Below are 21,344 nucleotides of genomic sequence, written 5' to 3' on the forward strand. Positions count from 1 at the left end.
TACATAAATGAATTAGCAGACATGCTGGAGCAAAGCGAGTCACCAGGTCTCCGTCTCCTGGATGGAGAAGTGAAATCCCTGTTCTATGCGGACGACCTGGTTCTGCTGTCTCCCACAGAACAGGGATTACAGCAACAACTAGACCTACTCGACAAATACTGCCAAAATTGGGCTCTAACAGTAAATCTGAAAAAAACCAACATCATGATTTTTCAAAAAAGGCCCAGATGTCAGGAAAACAAATACCAGTTTACCCTCAGTGATACCACTATAGGACACACTATGAGCTACACCTACCTTGGTCTAACTATTACAGCATCAGGGAGCTTCAGCATAGCAGTGAATGCACTAAAAGAAAAAGCCCGAAGAGCCCTATATGCAATAAAAAGAAAATTCTACAACATCCAAATCCCAATCAAAATCTGGCTCAAAATATTTGACAGCATAATCCTGCCCATTGCACTGTACGGTAGTGAAGTATGGGGCCCGCTAAATCACCAAAGCTACACTAAATGGGAAAAACACACAATAGAAGCCCTACATGCAGAATTCTGCCGAAGCATCCTTCGCATCCAAAGAAAAACGCCAACAAATGCATGCAGAGCCGAACTAGGCAGATACCCACTGATAATAAACATCCAAAAACGAGCACTAAACTTCCTAAATCACCTCAAATCTAGCTCCCCAGACACCCTTCATTTCAAAGCCTTTCAGACCCAAGAGCTAAACCCAGAAAAGAGTCCCCTGAGTCAGCTGCTACTGAAACTAAGTACTCAGCCGGACCCTAACCAGCCCCAGACCAACACAGCCGTCCAAACACCAATCCGAGTGAACCAAATCATTAAACAATGCAAAGAAACCTACCTGGAACATTGGAACAAAATAACCGAAAGCCAAAGCAGATTAGAATGTTACCGGGCCCTAAAAAGAGAATATAAACTGGCAGACTACCTCACGACCATCAGAGACACAAAACAGAGACAGACCCTCACCAGGTACAGACTAAGCGACCACCAACTGGAAATTGAAAAAGGCAGATACAAGAAATCCTGGCAGCCTAGAGAGAATAGAATATGCGATCAATGTCTGGCCGGCGAGGTTGAAACAGAAATGCATTTCCTCCTAAAATGTGAAAAATTCAACACATCAAGAAACATATTATTCAACAAGCTAAGCCAAACAACCCCAGATTTCAAGGAATTGGATGACCTGTCAAAATTGAGATTAGTCCTGGGAGAAGGAGACAGACCATACCTTGGGGCCAAATATGTAACAACATGTCACAACCTGAGGACTGTTTAAAATTAAGACTGTTTAAAATTAATATTGAACGTACCAAATGAAGTACAAAGACTGTTTAAAATTAATATTGTTTAAAAGTAATATTGTATGTACCCAACAAATGTCAAATCGATTGACACCTACAGAATGTTTGAAAATGTACCTTTTTGATATGTAAGCTTTGGCAATATGGTTCTCTGTAAACTTTCATGCCAATAAAGCATTTGAATTGAATTGAATTGAATTGTGTGGCTGACCCAGTCAATAATACCAATGACATTAGTTTTCCTTTTTTCTTTGGTTGTAATGAGACTTTATGTTGGGACTGTTCCACTGGCTGGACCTCCTGGTGAGGGCAGCCCAGGCTCACCCTCAGTGGCCAATCAGAGAGGCCCGAGGCCTGGCTCTGACCTTTGCCCTGCCGCAGAGCGCCCCCTCTGGCGGCGCCCGCACACCGCAGCTCGGCGCTCGATTGCTGCTGCCTGACCTCCGACCCCCATCCGCACTCGGCGCTCGGTGGCGGGGCTGCGGTTTTCCTCCCGGGATGGAGCGGGATTGGGAGCGGGAGCGGGCCCGGAGCGGAGCGGTGAGACCGGGAATACCGACCGGGGGGGACCGGGAATACCGACCGGCGGGGAGCCGCCTCCACCGCCCTGCGGGCCCGGGAGCTGCTCGGGTATCAGCTGAGGCCTCGGGACTAACAGCAACACCGCGGGGACACAGGCCTGGGGGGGGGAGAGGGAGGGAGAGAGAGACAGGGGGGAGAGAGTGAGAGGGACAGAGAGAGAGTGAGACAGAGGCCTAGGGGGGAGAGAGAGGCAGGGACAGAGAGGGACAGGGGGGAGAGAGAGTGACGGGGGGGAGAGAGAGTGACGGGGGGGGGAGTCAGAGGGAGAGAGACACAGGCCTGGGAGAGAGGGAGAGTGACAGGGGAGAGAGGGAGGGGGCGGGAGAGAGAGGGAGAGTGACGGGGGAGAGTGACAGGGGGGAGAGAGAGGGAGAGTGACAGGGGGGAGAGAGAGGGAGAGTGACAGGGGGGAGAGAGAGGGAGAGTGACGGGAGAGAGAGAGGGAGAGTGACGGGAGAGAGAGAGACCGGGGGAGAGTGACGGGGGGAGAGTGACGGGGGAGAGAGAGGAAGAGTGACGGGGAGAGAGGTGAGGGAGAGTGACGGGGGAGAGTGACGGGGAGAGAGAGGGAGAGTGACGGGGGAGAGAGAGAGACGGGGGGGAGTGTGAGGGAGTGACGGGGGAGAGTGACGGGGGAGGGAGAGTGACGGGGGGAGAGTGAGGGAGCGTGACGGGGGAGAGTGAGGGAGCGTGACGGGGGGAGAGTGAGGGAGAGTGACGAGGGAGAGTGACGGGGAGGGAGAGTGACGGGGGGAGAGTGAGGGAGCGTGACGGGGGAGAGTGACGGGGGAGAGAGAGGGAGAGTGACGGGGGAGAGAGAGGGAGAGTGACGGGGGAGAGAGAGGGAGAGTGACGGGGAGAGAGAGGGAGAGTGACGGGGAGAGAGAGGGAGAGTGACGGGGGAGAGTGACGGGGGAGAGAGAGGGAGAGTGACGGGGGAGAGTGACGGGGGAGAGTGACGGGGGAGAGTGACGGGGGAGTGACAGAGGGAGAGTGACGGGAGAGAGGGAGAGTGACGGGAGAGAGGGAGAGTGACGGGAGAGAGGGAGAGTGACGGGAGAGAGGGAGAGTGACGGGAGAGAGGGAGAGTGACCGGGGAGAGAGGGAGAGTGACGGGGGAGAGGGACAGAGGGAGAGTGAGAGAGAGAGAGGGAGAGAGAGGGGGGGAGAGACAGAGGGAGGGAGAGAGAGAGTGGGGAGTGAGGGAGGAGGGAGAGTGAAGGGGGGAGAGACAGAGGGAGGGAGGGAGAGAGAGAGAGTGAGGGGGGAGTGAGAGCGGGGAGAGAGGGAGAGTGACGGGGGAGAGAGGGAGAGGAGGGAGAGTGACGGGGGAGAGAGGGAGAGGGAGGGGGAGAGAGGGAGAGTGACAGTGGAGAGAGAGTGGGAGAGAGAGGGAGAGTGACGGGGGAGAGAGGGAGAGTGACAGAGGGGAGAGAGAGGGAGAGTGACGGGGGGGTAAAGAGAGGGTGAGTGACGGGGGGGGAGAGAGAGGGAGAGTGACGCGGGGGGAGAGAGAGGGAGAGTGACGGGGGAGAGAGAGGGAGGGTGACGGGGGAGTGACGGGGGGGGAGTGAGGGAGAGTGACGGGGGAGAGACAGAGGAAGGGAGAGATAGAGAGTGACGGAGAGAGAGGGAGAGTGACGGAGAGAGAGGGAGAGTGACGGGGGGGAGAGAGGGAGGGGGAGAGTGACGGGGGGGAGAGAGGGAGGGGGAGAGTGACGGGGGGGAGAGAGGGAGGGGGAGAGTGACGGGGGGGAGAGAGGGAGGGGGAGAGTGACGGGTGGGGGGAGAGAGGGAGGGGGGAGAGTGACGGGGGGGGGGGGAGAGAGGGAGGGGGAGAGTGACGGGGGAGAGAGAGAGGGACAGAGGGGAGAGAGAGGGAGAGTGACGGGGGGGGAGAGAGGGAGAGTGACAGGGCGGAGAGAGAGGGAGAGTGACAGAAGGGAGAGAGGGAGAGTGACAGAAGGGAGAGAGGGAGAGTGACCGGGGGGAGAGAGAGGGAGAGTGACCGGGGGGAGGGAGAGGGAGAGTGACCGGGGGGAGGGAGAGGGAGAGTGACGGGGAGAGAGGGAGAGTGACGGGGAGAGAGGGAGAGTGACGGGGGAGAGAGGGAGGGAGAGAGAGAGTGACAGAGGGAGGGAGGGGGAGAGTGGCAGAGGGGAGGGAGGGAGGGGGAGAGTGGCAGAGGGGAGGGAGGGGGAGAGTGACAGAGGGGAGGGAGGGGGAGAGTGACAGAGGGGAGGGAGGGGGAGAGTGACAGAGGGGAGGGAGGGGGAGAGTGACAGGGGAGGGAGGGGGAGAGTGACAGAGGGGAGGGAGGGGGAGAGTGACAGAGGGGAGGGAGGGGGAGCGTGACAGAGGGGAGCGTGACGGGGGAGGGGGGGAGAGTGACAGAGGGAGGAGGGGGGAGAGTGACAGAGGGAGGAGGGGGGAGAGTGACAGAGGGAGGAGGGGGGAGAGTGACAGAGGGAGGAGGGGGGAGAGTGACAGAGGGAGGAGGGGGGAGAGTGACAGAGGGAGGAGGGGGGAGAGTGACAGAGGGAGGAGGGGGGAGAGTGACAGAGGGAGGAGGGGGGAGAGTGACAGAGGGAGGAGGGGGGAGAGTGACAGAGGGAGGAGGGGGGAGAGTGACAGGGAGGAGGGGGGGAGAGTGACAGAGGGAGGAGGGGGGGAGAGTGACAGAGGGAGGAGGGGGGAGAGTGACAGAGGGAGGAGGGGGGAGAGTGACAGAGGGAGGAGGGGGGAGAGTGACAGAGGGAGGAGGGGGGAGAGTGACAGAGGGAGGAGGGGGGAGAGTGACAGAGGGGGGGAGAGTGACAGGGAGGAGGGGGGAGAGTGACAGAGGGAGGAGAGGAGGAGAGTGACAGAGGGAGGGGGGGAGAGACACGGAGGGAGGGGGGAGAGACACGGAGGGAGGGGGGAGAGACACGGAGGGAGGGGGGAGAGACACGGAGGGAGGGGGGAGAGACACGGAGGGAGGGGGGAGAGACACGGAGGGAGGGGGGAGAGACACGGAGGGAGGGGGGAGAGACACGGAGGGAGGGGGGAGAGACACGGAGGGAGGGGGGGAGAGACACGGAGGGAGGGGGGGAGAGACACGGAGGGAGGGGGGGAGAGACACGGAGGGAGGGGGGGAGAGACACGGAGGGAGGGGGGGAGAGACACGGAGGGAGGGGGGGAGAGACACGGAGGGAGGGGGGGGAGAGACACGGAGGGAGGGGGGGAGAGACACGGAGGGAGGGGGGGAGAGACACGGAGGGAGGGGGGGAGAGACACGGAGGGAGGGGGGGAGAGACACGGAGGGAGGGGGGGAGAGACACGGAGGGAGGGGGGGAGAGACACGGAGGGAGGGGGGGAGAGACACGGAGGGAGGGGGGAGAGACACGGAGGGAGGGGGGGAGAGACACGGAGGGAGGGGGGAGAGACACGGAGGGAGGGGGGGAGAGACACGGAGGGAGGGGGGGAGAGACACGGAGGGGGGGAGAGACACGGAGGGAGGGAGAGAGAGAGAGTGACGGAGGGAGGGAGAGAGAGAGAGAGAGGGAGGGAGGGAGAGAGAGAGAGAGAGTGACGGAGGGAGGGAGAGAGAGAGAGAGTGACGGAGGGAGGGAGAGAGAGAGAGAGTGACGGAGGGAGGGAGAGAGAGAGAGAGACACGGAGGGAGGGGGGGAGAGACACGGAGGGAGGGGGGGAGAGACACGGAGGGAGGGGGGGAGAGACACGGAGGGAGGGGGGGAGAGACACGGAGGGAGGGGGGGAGAGACACGGAGGGAGGGGGGAGAGACACGGAGGGAGGGGGGGAGAGACACGGAGGGAGGGGGGGAGAGACACGGAGGGAGGGGGGGAGAGACACGGAGGGAGGGGGGGAGAGACACGGAGGGAGGGGGGGAGAGACACGGAGGGGGGGAGAGACACGGAGGGAGGGAGAGAGAGAGAGTGACGGAGGGAGGGAGAGAGAGTGACGGAGGGAGGGAGAGAGAGAGAGAGTGACGGAGGGAGGGAGAGAGAGAGAGAGTGACGGAGGGAGGGAGAGAGAGAGAGAGACACGGAGGGAGGGGGGGAGAGACACGGAGGGAGGGGGGGAGAGACACGGAGGGAGGGGGGGAGAGACACGGAGGGAGGGGGGAGAGACACGGAGGGAGGGGGGAGAGACACGGAGGGAGGGGGGAGAGACACGGCGGGAGGGGGGGAGAGACACGGAGGGAGGGAGAGAGAGAGAGTGACGGAGGGAGGGAGAGAGAGAGAGTGACGGAGGGAGGGAGAGAGAGTGACGGAGGGAGGGAGAGAGAGAGAGAGACACGGAGGGAGGGGGGGAGAGACACGGAGGGAGGGGGGGAGAGACACGGAGGGAGGGGGGAGAGACACGGAGGGAGGGGGGAGAGACACGGAGGGAGGGGGGAGAGACACGGCGGGAGGGGGGGAGAGACACGGAGGGAGGGGGGGAGAGACACGGAGGGAGGGGGGGAGAGACACGGAGGGAGGGGGGGGAGAGACACGGAGGGAGGGGGGGAGAGACACGGAGGGAGGGGGGAGAGACACGGAGGGGGGGGAGAGACACGGAGGGGGGGGAGAGACACGGAGGGGGGGGAGAGACACGGAGGGAGGGGGGAGAGACACGGAGGGAGGGAGAGAGAGAGTGACGGAGGGAGGGAGAGAGAGAGAGACACGGAGGGAGGGGGGAGAGAGACACGGAGGGAGGGGGGGAGTGACACGGAGGGAGGGGGGAGAGAGACACGGAGGGAGGGGGGGAGTGACACGGAGGGAGAGGGGAGAGACACGGAGGGAGAGGGGAGAGACACGGAGGGAGGGGGGGAGAGACACGGAGCGGGGGGAGAGACACGGAGGGAGGGGGGAGAGACACGGAGGGAGGGAGGGGGGAGAGACACGGAGGGAGGGAGGGGGGAGAGACACGGAGGGAGGGAGGGGGGAGAGACACGGAGGGGAGGGGAGGGGGGGAGAGACACGGAGGGAGGGAGGGGGGAGAGACACGGAGGGAGGGAGGGGGGAGAGACACGGAGGGAGGGAGGGGGGAGAGACACGGAGGGAGGGAGGGGGGAGAGACACGGAGGGAGGGAGGGGGGAGAGACACGGAGGGAGGGAGGGGGGAGAGACACGGAGGGAGGGAGGGGGGAGAGACACGGAGGGAGGGAGGGGGGAGAGACACGGAGGGAGGGAGGGGGGAGAGACACGGAGGGAGGGAGGGGGGAGAGACACGGAGGGAGGGAGGGGGGAGAGACACGGAGGGAGGGAGGGAGGGGGGAGAGACACGGAGGGAGGGAGGGAGGGGGGAGAGACACGGAGGGAGGGAGGGAGGGGGGAGAGACACGGAGGGAGGGAGGGAGGGGGGAGAGACACGGAGGGAGGGAGGGAGGGGGGAGAGACACGGAGGGAGGGAGGGGGGAGAGACACGGAGGGAGGGGGGGAGAGACACGGAGGGAGGGGGGGAGAGACACGGAGGGAGGGGGGGAGAGACACGGAGGGGGGGAGAGACACGGAGGGAGGGAGAGAGAGAGAGTGACGGAGGGAGGGAGAGAGAGTGACGGAGGGAGGGAGAGAGAGAGAGAGTGACGGAGGGAGGGAGAGAGAGAGAGAGACACGGAGGGAGGGGGGGAGAGACACGGAGGGAGGGGGGGAGAGACACGGAGGGAGGGGGGAGAGACACGGAGGGAGGGGGGAGAGACACGGAGGGAGGGGGGAGAGACACGGCGGGAGGGGGGGAGAGACACGGAGGGAGGGAGAGAGAGAGAGTGACGGAGGGAGGGAGAGAGAGTGACGGAGGGAGGGAGAGAGAGAGAGAGAGTGACGGAGGGAGGGAGAGAGAGAGAGAGACACGGAGGGAGGGGGGGAGAGACACGGAGGGAGGGGGGGAGAGACACGGAGGGAGGGGGGAGAGACACGGAGGGAGGGGGGAGAGACACGGAGGGAGGGGGGAGAGACACGGCGGGAGGGGGGGAGAGACACGGAGGGAGGGGGGGAGAGACACGGAGGGAGGGGGGGAGAGACACGGAGGGAGGGGGGGAGAGACACGGAGGGAGGGGGGGAGAGACACGGAGGGAGGGGGGGAGAGACACGGAGGGAGGGGGGGAGAGACACGGAGGGGGGGGAGAGACACGGAGGGGGGGGAGAGACACGGAGGGGGGGGAGAGACACGGAGGGAGGGGGGAGAGAGAGAGTGACGGAGGGAGGGAGAGAGAGAGAGACACGGAGGGAGGGGGGAGAGAGACACGGAGGGAGGGGGGGAGTGACACGGAGGGAGGGGGGAGAGAGACACGGAGGGAGGGGGGGAGTGACACGGAGGGAGAGGGGAGAGACACGGAGGGAGAGGGGAGAGACACGGAGGGAGGGGGGGGAGAGACACGGAGCGGGGGGAGAGACACGGAGGGAGGGGGGAGAGACACGGAGGGAGGGAGGGGGGAGAGACACGGAGGGAGGGAGGGGGGAGAGACACGGAGGGAGGGAGGGGGGAGAGACACGGAGGGAGGGAGGGGGGAGAGACACGGAGGGAGGGAGGGGGGAGAGACACGGAGGGAGGGAGGGGGGAGAGACACGGAGGGAGGGAGGGGGGAGAGACACGGAGGGAGGGAGGGGGGAGAGACACGGAGGGAGGGAGGGGGGAGAGACACGGAGGGAGGGAGGGGGGAGAGACACGGAGGGAGGGAGGGGGGAGAGACACGGAGGGAGGGAGGGGGGGAGAGACACGGAGGGAGGGAGGGAGGGGGGAGAGACACGGAGGGAGGGAGGGAGGGGGGAGAGACACGGAGGGAGGGAGGGAGGGGGGAGAGACACGGAGGGAGGGAGAGGGGGAGAGACACGGAGGGAGGGAGAGAGAGAGAGTGACGGAGGGAGGGAGAGAGAGAGAGTGACGGAGGGAGAGAGTGACGGAGGGAGAGAGAGAGAGAGAGTGACGGAGGGAGGGAGAGAGAGAGTGACGGAGGGAGGGAGAGAGAGAGAGTGACGGAGGGAGGGAGAGAGAGAGAGTGACGGAGGGAGGGAGAGAGAGAGAGTGACGGAGGGAGGGAGAGAGAGAGTGACGGAGGGAGGGAGAGAGAGAGTGACGGAGGGAGGGAGAGAGAGAGTGACGGAGGGAGGGAGAGAGAGAGAGTGACGGAGGGAGGGAGAGAGAGAGTGACGGAGGGAGGGAGAGAGAGAGAGTGACGGAGGGAGGGAGAGAGAGAGAGTGACGGAGGGAGGGAGAGAGAGAGAGTGACGGAGGGAGGGAGAGAGAGAGAGAGTGACGGAGGGAGGGAGAGAGAGAGAGTGACGGAGGGAGGGAGAGAGAGAGAGTGACGGAGGGAGGGAGAGAGAGAGAGTGACGGAGGGAGGGAGAGAGAGAGAGTGACGGAGGGAGGGAGAGAGAGAGAGTGACGGAGGGAGGGAGAGAGAGAGTGTGACGGAGGGAGGGAGAGAGAGAGAGGGGGGAGGAGAGAGGGGGAGGGGACAAACAGACGGAGGAGGAACAGTGAGACTCAGAGGGGGATAGACAGACAGAAACGGGGGGACAGGGGTGGGGACAGGACGATGATGGGTGGGGGGATTTTCAGAAGGTGCCACACAGGAGGTTGTTACACAAGATTAGGGCTCGTGGGGTTGGGGTAATATATTAGCAGGGATTGAGGATTGGTTAACGGGGCGAAAACAGAGTCAGAATAAATGGGTCATTTTCGGGTTGGCAGTAACTAGTGGGGTACCGCAAGGATCAGTGCTGGGGCCTCAGCTATTCACAATCTCCATCAATGACTTGGATGAGGGGACCGAGTGTAATACTGTATATCCAACTTTGCTGTCGATACAAAGCTAGGTGGGAAAGTAAGCTGTGAGGAGGTCATAAAAAGGCTGCAAAGTGGGGAGGGAGAGGGTGGGGAGGGAGAGGGACAGGTTAAGTGAGTGAGCAAGTTGGTGGAGTATAATGTGGGGAAATGTGACATTATCCACTTTGGTAGCAAGAATGGAAAAGCAGAATATGTTTAAAAAGGTGCGAGACTTGTGAATGTTGGTGTTCAGGTGGACCTGCATGCCCTTCTACATGAATCACGGAAAGTTAACAAGCAGGTACAGCCAGCAAATTAAAACAACATTTTTTAAATTTGTTTTTATGGGATGTGGGCGTCGCTGGCAAGGCCAGCATTTATTGCCCATCCCTAGTTGCCCTTGAGAAGGTGGTGTTGAGCTGCCGCCTTGAACCGCTGCAGTCCGTGTGGTGAAGGTACACCCATAGCGCTGTTAGGGAGGGAGTTCCAGGATTTTGACCCAGCGACGATGGAGGAACGGCGATATACTTCTAAGTCAGGATGGTGTGTGACTTGGAGGAGAACTTGGAGGTGGTGGTGTTCCCATGTGCCTGCTCGCCTTGTCCTTCTAGGTGGAAGAGGTCGCGGGTTTGGGAGGTGCTGCCGAAGAAGCCTTGGCGAGTTGCTGCAGTGCATCTTGTAGATGGTACACACTGCAGCCCCGGTACGCCGGTGGTGGATGGGGTGCCAATCAAGCAGGCTGCATTGTTTTGAATGGTGTCGAGCTTCTTGAGTGTTGTTGGAGCTGCACTCGTCCAGGCAAGTGGAGAATATTCCATCACACTCCTTACTTGTGCCTTGTAGATGGTGGAAAGGCTTTGGGGAGTCAGGAGGTGAGACACTTGCTGCAGAATACCCAGCCTCTGACCTGCCCTTGTTCCAACAGTATTTATGTGGCTGGTCCAGTTAAGTTTCTGGTCAATGATGACCCCCAGGATGTTGATGGTGGGGGATTCGGCGATGGTAATGCCATTGAATGTCAAGGGGCAGTGATTAGACTCGCTTGTTGGAGATAGTCATTGCCTGGCACTTCTGTGGCGCGAATGTTACCTGCCACTTATCAGCCCAAGCCTGAACGTCGTCCAGGTCTTGCTGCATGCGGGCATGGACTGCTTCATTATCTGAGGAGTTGTGAATGGCACTGAACACTGTGCAGTCATCAGCAAACATCCCCATTTCTGACCTTATGTTGGAGGGAAGGTCATTGATGAAGCAGCTGAAGATGGTTGGGCCTAGGACACTGCCCTGAGGAACGCCTGCAGTGATGTCCTGGGGCTGTGATGATTGACCTTCAATCACCACAACCATCTTCCTTTGTGCTAGGTATGACCAGCCAGTTGAACATTTTCCCCCTGATTCCCATTGACTTCAGCTTTACTAGGGCTCCTTGATGCCACACTCGGTCAAATGCTGCCTTGACATCAAGGGCAGTCACTCTCACCTCACCTCTGGAATTCAGCTCCTTTGTCCATGTTTGGACCAAGGCTGTAATGAGGTCAGGAGCCGAGTGGTCTTGGCGGAACCCAAACTGGGCATCAGTGAGCAAGTTATGAGTGAGTAGTGCCGCTTGGTAACACTGTTGATGACACCTTGATGATTGGATTTGTCTTGCTTTTTGTGGACAGGACATACCTGGGCAGTTTTTCACATTGTCGGATAGATGCCAGTGTTGTAGCTGTACTCAAACAGCTTGGCTAGAGGTGCAGCTAGTTCTGGAGCACAAGTCTTCAGCACGATAGCCGGGATGTTGTCGGGGCCCAGAGCCTTTGCTGTATCCAGTGCGCTCAGCCGTATCTTGATATCACGTGGAGTGAATCGAATTGGCTGAAGACTGGCTTCTGTGATGGTGGGGACCTCAGGAGGAGGCCGATATGGGTCATTGACTTGGCACTTCTGGCTTAGGAAAGCAAATGGTATGTTAGCCTTTATTGCAAGGGGGTTGGAGTATAAGATTGGAGAGGAAGACAGATAGACAAACAAAGGGAGAGGGGCACAGACACGGGGAGAGGAACAGGCAGACAGAGACTGGGGGACAATCAGACGGGAGATAGGGAAAGGCTGGGGGGGGTCGACTGACGCGAGGAGGGGGCAAGACAATAGATAGAGGTAGAGGGGGACGGACGGACGGCAGGAGAGGGCAATGGATGGACAAAGGGAGGGAACGAGGGGAGACAGACAGAGGGAGAGGGGCCAGACAGATAGACAGATGGAGGGAGAGGAGCCAGACAGACAGACGGAGGGAGAGGGGCCAGACAGACGGAGGGAGGGAGAGGGGCCAGACAGACGGAGGGAGGGAGAGGGGCCAGACAGTCGGACGGCGGTCGAGGGGCCAGACAGACGGAGGGAGAGGGGGGGCGGACGGAGGATGAGGAGCCAGACGGACAGACAGACGGAGGTAGAGAGGCCAGACAGTCAGGCAGAGGGAGAGGGGCCAGACAGACGGAAGCAGAGATGCCAGAGAGACAGATGGAGGGAGAGGGGCCAGACAGACGAAAGGAGAGGGGCCAGACAGGCAGAGAGAGGGCAGACAGGCGGCGGGGGGGGACAGACAGAAGACAGAAATGGACGGGGGTGGGGGACAGACAGACAGATAAATGGGGGATGGGTAGCCAGCTAGACATGAAATGGGGACGAACAACTAGGCAGACAGGCAAGGAGAGGTGGGGCAGGCAGACAGCAAACAGACAGGGAGGGGGGACACAGACAGGCAGGCAGACAGACGGGTGGACAGGCAGGTAGGCAAACGGATGGAAAAGGGGACAGACAGGCAGGCGTAGACAGGGAGAGGGGGACAAGCAGGGGGACAGACAGACGGGGGGGTGTCAGGCAGGGGGCCAGGCAGGCAGATAGACGGAGGGGGGTAGACAGGCAGGCAGTGAAGCAGAGACATGACGAGAAAGACAGACACAGAGCACAATAGATAGATCGTGAGAGGGAATGAGAAAGAGGCACACAGACAGGCCGAAGCTGCAGAGCGAGGGGTGGCACAGAAGCAAACACACATTCCAAGAGACTGAGAGTGAGTGTGACACAAATACAGACGGAGAGTGGGGAAGATGCAGAGAGAAGGGAGGTGGAGAGAGTACAAGGGGGACAGACGGGAAGAGAAAGAGGGGCACACAGAGAGAAAGACAAAGAGACAAACAGCCATACAGCGTGAGAGAAACTCGGAGAGAAGGCAGAGGACGGAGAGAGAGGGAGTATATATGAACACAGTGAGGTAGAGCCCAAACAAAGTGAGTGTGTGTAACAGACAAAGTCAGACAGGGAGCGATGGAGGGGGAGAGATGGGGAAAGGAAAAAGGTGATGGAAGGGGGGAGAGAGAGAGTGAGAGTCTCAGCTCAGATCGACAGATTCCACCCTTCCAGCTAGCAGAGTGATTCACAGCCTCCGATCCCGCGAGCTCTGACTGGGAGATTCAGGCCTTCCCTGGGGGAATTCAGCCTGAGTTTGCCCCCTCCCCACTCTCCCAGTGGAGAGTTGCACGGTCCACAGTTGAGGTGTGAACCTCTCCCAGTACTGTTGTTACTCATAGTTACACTCACTCAGTTTGATTTAAAAAAGTTAATCTGTTGTATCATTTAAAATAATGCAGCAATCTTTGAACGGGCCTGTCTGTGTCACTCCCAGCATTTCCTGAGCTTAAAGCCCTCCTTTTCAACACAGTCCTTTAATGATATGCTGCCAGTGTATTTCTAGATTTGTTGTTCCGTGGCTTGTGTCTTCGCTGACAGCAACGCAGTGTAGTTATTGAATTGTGATGAATAGTTCAATTCTGTTGAACTGCTCACGTTCACTCCCAACAGTGCACCTGCTTTGCTTGTTTTGTGGGGAAATTCACATCAATTTTGGGCACCTTTACACTTGTTATGTTCAAACGTTTGTGTAAAAGGACCCCCAGGAGATACTGATACATTCTCGGGCACATATATTAGCTGTTTGCATCCTGGTGCTTGTTTAGACCGGATCCTGGACCACAGGCGTGTGAAACTGCTCTCTCCTCCCAGCAGCAGAATCGTAGAGCCATGAAAGACTGGGAATTTGGATTTGCTAGGGTAACCAGCTCACAGGCACGTCAGTCCAAAAACAGAGAACACTGCTCACAATATGCCCAGCCCTGGACAGAAATCTGATGACCTTGCAGCCCCCTGTGTTCTACAGAGAAAGCAGTCGTGGCCGTGCCAGTTGTAATTTATTTACGTCTGTGCCACTTCTGAATTACGCAGCCGGTGCCACTCATCGGTGCATTTACTGTGAATCAAATATTCACTTGCTTATGTCCTCTTTTTCTACTGCTTTTCCTCCCCCACGGTTCCATTTTATTTCCAGTAGCACTTTGAATTCCGAGTCTGCCTCTCAAGTGTAGAGTCACATTTGGAGGGTTTAGTCAGCTGAAAGATAGCCTGTCTAAAGTGCTCCTGCAGTGTCCATAAGTGAGTACCTCTTTAAATAGAATACTGATAGTGGCAACAGAAATACCGTTTTGTGGAATAACAACAGAAAACACTGGGAAAACTCAGCAGGGCCAGGCAACATCCATGGAGAGAAACAGAGTCAATGTTTCAGGGCGATACCCTTTTGTGGATCAGTCTGGTGAACTTTATTGAAACTTTACTTTGCAAATTGAACATGCACGTGCTTCACAGTGTACATCAGTGGTAGGAAAGGAGATGTGAAAGTATCCTGATGGTTTAATCTGTGTCAGCCTATCCAAGGTTGGTCTGCAGTGGACTAGTTAGAGGAAATGGTTCATCTTGGGCAAAGGGGCAGGCAGTGAGTGGGCTGATGGTGACTCAGATCCCCAGCACTATCAAGGATGTCGGGTTTAAGGAGATATTCTTGTCTTTGTTTGCTCTAATTTAAGGATGTGGCTCACGTCTTGGGTGGAATGTGTACTATGTCCAGAAGAGGAACTGGCAGGGGTAGAAACAGCAAGTGCGAAGGCTGGAAATGGGGAATCCATGGCAGGCCCATCAGTATGTGAAAGGGAATGGTTTGGATGGTGACTGTCGGTGCCTGTGTAGTGCAAGTTAGAAACTGCCTTTGAGGAGGGAAGGTGCGGAGTACATATACAAGCTAACTACTGCCACAAACCGTCCGGTAATATGTTTAATAGCAGTTTACGGATTTTAATAAGCTGGGAAGACGCTTTGAAAGACAAAGGGTAAAATGATTCCAAAAGGGAAACTACCCATCCAAATGAAAGAAAGACTTGCATTTCTATAGCGCCTTTCACGACCACCGGACGCCTCAAAGCGCTTTACAGCCAATGAAGTACTTTTGAAGTGGAGTCACTGTTGTAATGTGGGAAACGCAGCAGCCAATTTGCGCACAGCAAGTTCCCACGAACAACAATGTGATAATGACCAGATCATCTGTTATTGTTATGTTGGTTGAGGGATAAATATTGGCCCCAGGACACCGGGGAGAACTCCCCTACTCGTCTTCGAAATAGTGCCATGGGATCTTTTACGTCCACCTGAGAGAGCAGACGGGGCCTCGGTTTAATGTTTCATCCAAAAGACGGCACCTCCGACAGTGCAGCACTCCCTCAGCACTGCACTGGAGTGTCAGCCTAGCTTTATGTGCTCAAAGTCCCTGGAGTGGGACTTGAACCCACAACCTTCTGACTCAGGCGAGGGTGCTGCCAACTGAGCCATGGCTGACAAGGTTAAACTTAATTCTGAAGAGATTGGGAACAAGAAATGAAGATCTGTTCTATGGAGTTTAGTATCTATACAGCTGTAGAGAATTACAGGAGATTCCTTTTCTATATTACATAGCATTACATTGGCCTGTTTCTGTGCTGTAAAGGTCTTTCAGCCGAACTGGTCCATGCTGGCGTTGGTGCTCCACACGAGCCTCCTCCCACCCTACTTCATCTGACCCGCTATTTTTATATATATATATATATATATATATATATACACAGACACACATCGATAGTGTATCCATTTATTTTTAATTAGGCCTCTATGAAGCGCTGTGTGATGTTTTTCGGTGTTAAAGTTGCTGTATAAATCTGAGTTGTTGGAATCAGAATAGACGAACAGGGCAGTACAATGACAGACAGCTGAGGTCTGAAGTTGATATTCAGATCATAGTGCCCAGGAGGAAGCTGAGACACTGTTCTCGATGGTTACGTTGAGCTTGGTTACAGGAATTTTGGAGGCCCAAGGTGGAAAGATCAGAGTGAGAATTGGAGGAAGAGTTGAAGTGGGGGGAACGTAGATCGGTTGATAATTTTCTTGTGATCAGCAAGGTAGTCATCCAAATCTGTGTTTGGTCTCTGTAACGGAGAGGTGGTCACATTGTTAGTGAATGCGGTCTGCTTGCTTGGAAGAAGTAAATAACTGACTGGTATAGAAGGAAAGACTTGACGCTGTGCGTGCTCGCTCTGTCCTTTCCCTTGAATGAGGCGGTTGTCTGGCCACAAGTTTCAGTTCTGGCACTTGATAGCTGACACATCAGCCAGCACTCAGTACAGGAATTTGTGTTCATGTGCCATGCGATGGACACCATCATTGCTCACAGCTATTGCCTTTTGTAGAAGTTGTTGGGTTAGTTTTCCCATTGGCACCTTTTCCTCAATTAAATATGGTTTTAACGTTAAACCACCTGGCAAAGATTCAGTCTGAGGTGTAAGAAAATATTGGCTGTATAATGCCCATTTAAAGATTGCCATCTGCTTGGTGTTCTCTGCTTAGTGTAGAGTTTCCGGTAACAGAACTGGCTGACCGCTTGTAATATGTGGGCATTAGGAGATCAATCTTCATGTTAACTCAAATGAGTTGACGCTTACTCCTGCGTCATTCATTGGGAGGGATTGAAAACTGTACAATGGGGTGCGTTTCCAAAAATGTCTATTCTGTACCGCTCATCATAGCTTAGACTAGTTAACTGAGAGCAATAGGTTTGTGTATAAAAGTGATCATGTAGCAAGACTTGGAGTCCAGCTTTGCGGAAAGATGAAATTGTTGGTGAAATTGCGTTCAGTGACGGTTATTGTCATCTCTCCCTCACTGCCCCCCCAAAAGATTTATTCTGTTCAGTGCTGAATGGATGGGAAGTCTGGCAGATACAGTCGCTCATTGCTCTACCACCCACCTGTCTTACTGTGAAACCCATGGAAGGGTGGTTTCATTTTGATTTGTGTTGGGCTGTAATTAGTACCAGTGAGAAAGCTCAGGTTCAGACAATGTCTGGTCTCTGACTTCAGGTTGAGAGCACAACGAGATTCTAGATCGGCTAGCAATAATGGCTGGTGCTTAATGCTAGCAAGTGTCGGATCAGCTGGGCTCAAGGTCGATCACAACTGCACAGCTACTGGCTAAAGTTGATAATGTGTCACCTGTTTTAGGTTTAAATGCAATGGTGAGGAGCACTGATACTTTATCATTTATATCATTTTCTCAATAGTCATAAATTGCTGTTTGTGGGCGCAGATTCGATGGGCTGAATGGCCTCGTGTGCTGTACTATTTTATGAATTCGTTTCTTTGTATCGGGTACATGGAACCTACTCCTGCAATTCAAAGTAGAATTAACTCCATTTTTTTCTCGATTATCCAGTAATTCAAATAAAGTCATTTAAATAAAGCACAGGCGGCATTTTTCTGCTCAAAATAAATGGAAGCAATTCCAAATGAAGAGGCGTAGACTTTTTTTGGCATTGTAAGATGACATTTGGATTCAGTCCACTGCCGATTCAACTTCAAAATACATTTAGTCATTGTTTTGTACATGAATATTATATTCTCTGGCAAGTAGACTTCTCTTTAACAAAATGTTGTGTCCTACAGTCAATACAAGCCTAATTGTTGCGTGTCGCATAGTTCGCATTGTGTGTGTAGATTTCCCATGACGCTGTGCATGGTCAGTTGATGAATGCAAGCTACAGGCCACTCTTTACATACAAGACTTCCATTCTAAATATTTCCACAGACAGTTTCAGTGCTCACACTAAAGTTTGACCAAATATCGTGACGGTGCAATGAGCATGCGTACACAAGATCTTTAGCAGATGTGTGATTTCCAAACTATCTTGACCTTTACAGAGTGTACACTGTTCTTGCAGCTTTAAACAGCATTTTCCGGTCACAATATATGCAGTTTTAAAAAATAAATCCTTACGGTTTAATATTGTAGTTAGGGCAATGTTGGATCACCTTTACAGTGTTGCACAGTGCAGTAACAGACCAGGAATGGTTTAATATTGTAGTTAGGGCAATGTTGGATCACCTTTACAGTGTTGCACGGTGCAGTAACAGACCAGGAATGGTTTAATATTGTAGTTAGGGCAATGTTGGATCACCTTTACAGTGTTGCACGGTGCAGTAACAGACCAGGAATGGTTTAATATTGTAGTTAGGGCAATGTTGGATCACCTTTACAGTGTTGCACGGTGCAGTAACAGACCAGGAATGGTTTAATATTGTAGTTAGGGCAATGTTGGATCACCTTTACAGTGTTGCACGGTGCAGTAACAGACCAGGAATGGTTTAATTTTGAAATCCTTCCATTAAAGAGTTTTGAAATGTTCCATTCAGACTTCAGTTTTGCACTGCTGTTTTAAAAGAAAGACTTGCATTTCTCCAGCACCTTTCACAAACTCCGGACGTCCCAACGCGCTTTACAGCTAATGAAGTACTTTTTGAAGTGTAATCACTGTTGTAATGTGGGAAATGCAGCAGCCAATTTGTGCACAGCAAGCTCCCACAAGCAGCAATGTGATAATGACCAGATAATCTGTTTTAGTAATGTTGGTTGAGGGATAAATATTGGCCCCAGGACATCAGGGAGAACTTCCCTGCTCTTTTGAATAGTGCCATGGGATCTTTTACGCCCAACTGGGCAGGCAGGGTCTTGGTCAATGTTCCCTTTAAGCTGCACGGCCACGCAGCTGTCTGTAGCTCCCGCGCAGCTGGCGTACCAGCTTTTAAACAGAAAAAAAGCGCATGCACGGGAATTTGAATGGGCCGCGCGGGGATTTGAATGGGCCGCACACCCAAAGAAAATTAAAGGGAATATTGGTCTTGGTTTAACGTCTTATCCGAAAGACGGCACCTCCAACAGTGCAGCACTCCCTCACTGGAGTGCAAACCTAGATTTCTGGAGTGGGGCTTGAGCCCATGACCTTCCGACTCCGAGGCGAGAGTGCTACCCACTGAGCCCCAGCTGATAGTGTGCTTTAATGTTTTAAATACGCTTGCACCTCGAGGACAGCCCTTGTATCAATGCTATCTAAGTTGCATTCTTTGGAATTGATTTGCAGTTTGCTCAGAGTGATAGTCTCTACATCACAGTCACGTGAAATTTGAAAGACGAATGTGTGTGGTGCTGATTGTCCGGGTTTCTATTGCTAGAGTAAGATGGCTCCTGTGTAGTAAAAGCAGTGTGATTGTTGAAGCTGTTACTTGTTGAGTGTGATCCTATTTGATGACAGGTGACCCCTTGGATAGAAATTTCATTAGATTTAATTCTCCATTCACTCAAAGAAGACCATCTCCAAACTTACCTGTGCTAACATTTCTGAACTTTGAAGGCTTGGACTTTTGCGTAGCGTGCACTGTACGACAGCATGAGGGAAAGAAAATTAATCAATGGCTTTGGTGTGACATTCTATTACAAGAGCTTTATGTTAAAACTGAAATGATTGTATGGAAGATCCAGACATATCATTTTGGCATTGACTTTGCGTTTGACTCTGATGCCTACCATATGTATTTGACATTAAGGGGAACTGTACATTATATAATCTCTATTAATGGTTGATTAAGGGTGTAATCATATCTAAGGGCTCGGATTACGGTTCCCAATTGCATTTCATATTCCGCAGTGGAGTCGCACTTTTCTGAGCTTTACAAATACTAAAAAATGCAATACTTTATGAAATGTGTGAATCGAGTTGCACGTTGCCTAATGAACCGATCCTCTCAACGAAAACATAGCCAGTGTGCAGTTGACCATTTAAATAATTGCTGGGATCGATGAGTACGAGTCCTAACTCGCACCAAGTCCCCTTCACCCATCACCCCTGTGCTCGCTGACCTCCATTGGCTCCTGGTTAAGCAATGCCTCCATTTTAAAATTCTCATCCTTGTTTTCAAATCCCTCCATGGCCTCGCCCCTCCCTATCTCTGTAATCTCCTCCAGCCCCACAACCCTTAGATATCTGCGCTCCTCCGATTCAGGCCTAGCCCTGATTTTAATCGCTCCATCATTGGCAGCCGTGTTTTCAGCTGCCTAGGCCCTAAGCTCTGGAATTCCCTTCCTAAACCTCTCTACCTCTCCTACTTAAGACGCTCCTTAAAACCCACCTCTTTGTCATCTGTCCTAATATCTCCTTATGTGGCTCGGTGTCAAATTTTGTTTGATTACGCTCCTGTGAAGCGCCTTGGGATGTTTTACTACGTTAAAGGCGCTATATAAATGCAAGTTGTTGAATGTGTAGATGCTTTAAAACTTGTATTTAGAACTAAAATTGCATGGCAAGAGAGCCCTAGCGTAGTGCCCTGGCTCGCTCGGTGATTCCTGCCTTGGCCAGGGATCTGCCCACTTTTCCTTCCTAATCTCTGATTCTGAATGTGCATCGTTTGGTTTCAGTAGCACGCCCATGTTCAGCATCCCGTGCCCATCCCGCATTGCACATGGCTGAGGTAATCTCAGTTGTTTTGCCTCTTGTGTTACAGAGTTCAGCAGTGAGGCGGTAGCAGCGATTGAAATCTGATCGCGGCTTTGGTCCCTTGACCTGTTGGGTGTAAATTTTCCCACTCTCCTAAAGGCAATGTACTCGTGCTTGCGTATGAGGGGCTCTCCTTGTTTGAAACATTATAATAGCAACTCAGCTAAGAAAACTTAGAGGAGATGGAAGGTGCCTGTTACTTTAATGATGTGCTAATGAGCTTGGGGCCCAACCTCTTGAAGATTGAGCAATATGAAATTACAATTGTTACAAGTTACGTTACAGATGTGCATAATAATGGCTAATTTAGACCAGGACAACACTTGCTCCGTCTCTGTTTTAAGTCATACTTATGTTATTTTTACATAATACTTTAATTTGATGTTCTTATTTATAGTTAAATACTGTAACAACTTAGCGAAATAACTATCAAGAAAGACTAAGACTAGACTCTAGAAAAGAGAAGACTGAAGGGTGACCTGATAGAAGTCTTTAAAATTATGAAGGGGTTTGGCAGGATAGACGTAGAGAAGATGTTTCTACTTGTGGGGAGTCCAAAACCAGGGGCCATAAATATAAGATAGTTATTCATAAATCCAATAAGGAATTCAGGAGAAACTTCTTTACCCAGAGAGTGCTGAGAATGTGGAACTCACTACCACAGGGAGTGGTTGAGGCGAAGAGCATCGATGCATTTAAGGGGAAGCTAGATAAGTACATGAGGGAGAAAGGAATAGGAGGATATGCTGATAGTGTGAGATGAAGTAAGGTGGGAGGAGGCTCGTGTGGAGCACAAACCTGTTGGACCGAATGGCTTGTTTCTGTGCTGTAAATTGGGAAGCAGTGGTAGAGTTGGGTTGGGTGTAGGAGATCCTCTGAGGATTTGGGAGACACTAAACACACTACAGCTGGAGGGTGTAATTACTGTGACAAGTTTACATAGAAACATAGAAAAATAGGAGCA

The 21,344-nt window shown here is 54.1% G+C and overlaps 1 protein-coding gene across 5 annotated transcripts in view; it reads left to right on the forward strand.

Moving 5' to 3' along the window:
- Window positions 1–1,769: 1,769 nt before the first annotated feature.
- akap11 (A kinase (PRKA) anchor protein 11) overlaps window positions 1,770–21,344 on the forward strand; it is a 102,142-nt gene continuing 82,567 nt past the window's right edge. For 2 of the 5 annotated variants that reach the window (XM_086006096.1, XM_086006098.1), the window contains exon 1: window positions 9,457–9,958. The gene's annotated coding sequence lies outside the window, so the exon portion shown is untranslated. Of the gene's footprint in view, window positions 1,868–9,455; window positions 9,959–21,344 lie in introns of those variants that run through there. The other 3 variants (XM_086006100.1, XM_086006097.1, XM_086006099.1) reach the window with 3 other exon arrangements.

The sequence above is a fragment of the Somniosus microcephalus genome, chromosome 14, assembly GCF_052327205.1.
Source record: "Somniosus microcephalus isolate GS21.2 chromosome 14, FLI_Smic_1.0, whole genome shotgun sequence".
Classification (NCBI taxonomy): domain Eukaryota; kingdom Metazoa; phylum Chordata; class Chondrichthyes; order Squaliformes; family Somniosidae; genus Somniosus; species Somniosus microcephalus.